The sequence below is a fragment of the Galeopterus variegatus genome, unplaced genomic scaffold (assembly GCF_000696425.1).
Source record: "Galeopterus variegatus unplaced genomic scaffold, G_variegatus-3.0.2 Scaffold33551, whole genome shotgun sequence".
Taxonomy (NCBI): domain Eukaryota; kingdom Metazoa; phylum Chordata; class Mammalia; order Dermoptera; family Cynocephalidae; genus Galeopterus; species Galeopterus variegatus.
The window spans coordinates 879-5,125 of NW_007759662.1; the positions used below are offsets into that span (position 1 = coordinate 879).

Consider the following 4,247-nt stretch of genomic DNA (forward strand, 5'->3'; position numbering starts at 1 on the left):
CCACTCAAACCCTGACTTGAGCTGACAGCTGGGCCCTGTTGGTGGGGACCAGTGCCTGGACTGGATCCCATGAGATGTCTGCTGGGAATCCTGAAGTCTGGCTTAGGAATGCCCAAATCACTCCCTTTCCCTCCTCAGCTCTAGGGTGTAAGGTGAGAGGTTGCCCAGGAGATGGACAAAGTAGCCCTTGGGTTCATGTCTGGTCGAGAGGAAAGAGTAGCAGGAGGGGTGAAGGAACGGGGAAGGATCTCTTTCTACCTCTTCCCCAGACATTGACCCAAGTACCTGAGGCAGGGAGAGCTACCCTGGGTAGCAGCAGAGAGGTCTTGGGGCCTGAGTGCTTGGACTTCATTTATAACCAAAGCTGGAGGGGCATGGAGGTGGCAGCTCCATGAAGACAGGCCCATCTGAGTCCAAAGGGCCTCTTTTTTGCTTTTGTTTTTTTTCCTCCTGGCAAGGATCTGCAATGGGCTGAAGCCAGAGTCCTGTAACATCCCTCCCAAGAAAACTAGGGGAGGAAGCCAGGACCTCATTGGTTCTGCCTGCAGATGAAAAGTGCATAAGGCCTGGAAGGAAATGAACAAAAGAAGCTCCTGGGCACCTGTCTCCCGCCTGAGCCTCCGTTCTTCTATTATGAGAGAAGAGAAGCATTGTATGCATGGGGGATGGTGAAGAGGCAGCTGGCCTGCCTGCAGATGAAAAGTGCATAAGGCCTGGAAGGAAATGAACAAAAGAAGCTCCTGGGCACCTGTCTCCCGCCTGAGCCTCAGTTCTTCTATTATGAGAGAAGAGAAGCATTGTATGCATGGGGGATGGTGAAGAGGCAGCTGGGTTGAGTTTTCTCTTTAGGCAGAAATGCTCTGCCCAGTCCCAGTGCTTGGACTGGGTAATACATGCCTCTCTCACTTTCCCAAAAGTGGGGCAAAGGGCTCTGCACTTTTTGACGCTAGTGGGGGAACAGGGAGGAAACTTGCTTGCAAAAGGGTATTTGTATCTCCTGTTTGTGATGTATTCACCTCTAGAACAGTCACTCTCAGGATGGTGTGAATATACCTTCCACCTTTGGGGTGGTGGGACTGTTCGTGATCCACTGGATATCATGGACATTTGCTGATGGAGCGCTGAGTGGTGGTCCCAGAGCATGCAGTCACCCCCAGGAAACGGGGCTATCAACACCCTCTTTCCTCTAGGGGTCCAGAAAGGGAGTAGGAGAAAGGAGGGAGCTGCTAGCAGAGAGGCTGTCACTGGGTAGCTCCAGACCACGGTGCCACTTGCCTCTGGGGGAGGGTTACTGCAGGGGAAGTTCTAGCCAGAGGAGGGGCCCGATGTGTTGGTAACTTGGGCTGAGCTGCCTACAATCCCTGGCTGTCAGAACTGCTCAGGAGTTGGGCTGCTCCACTGTTCCACCTCTCTAGCAGGAGGTAATCCCTTCTAAGCTGATGTTGGGGAATTATTCTTTTTAATCCTTTGCACCAAATAAGTTACTAATCTCCACCTGGGCTTTCCTCATGAGGGTAAATTTGTATGAGGCTGATGTGTACATGTGATGGGGAGTGGCTGGATTTAAGGGTCTGTTCCTCAGCAACCTCAATGCAGGGGCTTGTCAGAGAAGCCACTCTGGAGCTAGCCTGTCCCAGAGAGTAGGGTGCACAGTGTGACTCCTGGCCTTTGATGAGGTGGGGAAGGGAGGAACATGATCCCTCCAGAACTCTCCCTACCCTGGGGCCAACTCACTGCCAGGTTCAGTGTCCTGGCTCCAAATGTCCCCTCACTGCAGATGAAGCCCTGTGGTGGTTACAGGATGGGGCTCTTTGTCATTCCATCTCCTCTGGTCAGGCAGGATTTGCCTTGGATGTGGCAGAGACAGGAGTGGCCCTGCAGTGATGCTGGGCTGTGGGCAGGGACAGCAATGGATGATTCAGAGCATCTGTCTTCACATTTCTGCTCTGTTCAGTCTGTCCCACTTTCTTTATAGATTCCTTCCTTTGGTGTGAAGGAGGTTCCAATAAATGGGGCCAAGTCTTGGTTTGACAAGGGGGATTTGATTCTTCAGAGAAGAACCATCTCCAAAGCTACTCCCCATCCAGTCTCTTCTACCACCCAGTTCTACTAGGAAAAGGGCACTTAGGAGGCTTGGGATCCAGCAAGTCCCAGGCAATGCCAGCATTCATGGGGGTGGGCAGAATCTAGGCGCTCCAGAGCGAGGGCATCTGTGTTGCTCATCTCTCATGGAATCACTGCCAGTCAGAACACTGAGGTCAAGCCAGTTGTCCCAGGGGCATGACACCCACTAGGGGTGCATGCCTGATCCCTTCTTTACTGCCAGCCTTGAGGACAGCAGAAGCCTCCATTTTTAAAGACAATAGAGACCTCCAAGGGTACTTCTCTGGAAATAAAATGTAGCACAATCTTAGACTTTGTTACCAGGAGCCCTGACATGCAACCAGGGGCCTTGCTCCATGCCCTGCTACCCAGGAGATACTGAGCTCCTCTTCCCCTGGGGTTCCAGAGCTCCTAATACCTCATATTCCCCATCTTCCTTGGCCCAGAAAGCAGCAGGGCTTTAGTAAGGCTGCTCTTCTGTGTTTCTCTGATTGCTTCTAGCACTGTGCAAACTCTGCAAGAAATTGCTGCCTTTGCTTGGTGTTGTAGATGAGTTGCCCTCCACCTGGGTGGAGAGTGAGGGCGCATCGTTCAGGGCCGGAAGGTTGTCCGGCGGAATCTCTGCAGTGGCTGCGGGGAGATGGGAAAGAAGAGGCCCGCTTCCCTGCCGCCTCCTGCCTTCCTCTTCCTCTCCTCAGAGTTTTCTTCTCCAATATCCTGACATGTAAAAAAAATTCTTTAAAATGCTGCTTCCTCTCCTGGATTGTCTTTCACTGAAGGATCAGGGAGGAGATGAAAATGTAGACTGTCCCCTGCCTTCTCCCTCAAGTCTGCTTTTCACTCAGGTCAGAAGAGATTGGGGCAAAACAAAAATAATCATGATGGAAGAGCAGGGGAGCCCTGCACAGTCAGGTGGTGCCTGATGGGGGCTGGATTGGGCCGGCCTGGCTGGGAAAGGGTTGTTCTGAAAGAGTGCCTGAGCATCTCAGAGCAATGTCAGTGATGCCAAAGAGAGCAACTCGGCCTCCTTGCACACCAGCCCTGCCGGCTGAGCTGCACAAATGCGGCTCCGATGCTGGCATGCCCGACAGGGGGACCTTGTTCTCTGACAAAGGGCTTAATCTTTCCATGTAGCAAAGCAACTCCCCTCCTCCCCAACCCTGAGCTCGGGCTTTTGTGGGCCCAGCATGGCTGTGCCTGTGAGGGAAGCCACATCAGTGAGAGAAACTTGCATTCTCTCAGGGGTCTAGACTGGCTTGAGAAGCATGAATGTTACTGCTTTGGAAAAATCTTCCAAGGCTCTGGCTGGAAACTTAGCCAGTAAGGACAGGGCCTTGGGCTTCCCAAGTATGCAAGGGAGGGCCCCTGGGTCTGGGATCCAGACAGCTTGGTGAACAGAAATGAGGCCTGGGAATTCCAGAGATAAGCATCCACCCCATTAGCCAATGGCCTGAATGGGGACAACTGGCTACAGGGAATTAAAGGCTGTTATAGACAGTTTTGCTAGAAACTGTGACCTTGAGCAAGATTCCTCACTTTTCTGGGCCTCAGCTTCCTCATCTACAAAATCAGAGCATTAGCCAGTTGCTCCATGGTTCCCTTCAGGTTTCAGCAGTCTCTGATCTGGAGCTGATGTGGGTTGTGAGCCTGGTGCACCTGGCACCTGGTTCCGTAGGCTGGTTTCTTACAGCCCCTGATGCCCAGGCTTGATGCAGGTCCTCATCTGGTCCACGCCCAGATGCTGCTTCTGATGAGAACTCTGGGAATCCTAACAGACTCTGCTTTCACCTCTTCGTGGTTTGTTCTCCCTCTTTTATTCTTGTGTAATGATGAGAAATAATTAAGGATTGTCTACAATGGACAATTTCCAAGGTGCTGATGTGATGTCACAACCTCAGCTGCATCCTGAGTAGGTCAGCGTCCCCACCAGCAGGTGAGGCTGGGTCGTTCCTCATTTCTGCTTCTAGATGACATCGGTGGGAGAGCTGAAGATCTGAGAATTTTAAAGGAAACTCTCTTTGATGGGAGGAGAGAGGGAATTTATTTCTCTTCAAAGTATTTTGCTTCTTAAAACCACTCCTCCCTCTGGAATGTCTTTTGCCAGACATCATCTCAGAAGGCAGAGTAGCTGCTTCCTTGGGGAA

At 51.8% G+C, this 4,247-nt stretch overlaps 1 long non-coding RNA gene across 1 annotated transcript; it reads left to right on the forward strand.

Moving 5' to 3' along the window:
- The first annotated feature begins 315 nt into the window (after window positions 1–315).
- LOC103583993 lies at window positions 316–1,081 on the forward strand. The gene is made up of 2 exons (XR_549918.1): window positions 316–676; window positions 824–1,081. It is a non-coding gene; the product is annotated as an uncharacterized LOC103583993 (long non-coding RNA).
- The last annotated feature ends 3,166 nt before the right edge of the window (window positions 1,082–4,247 follow it).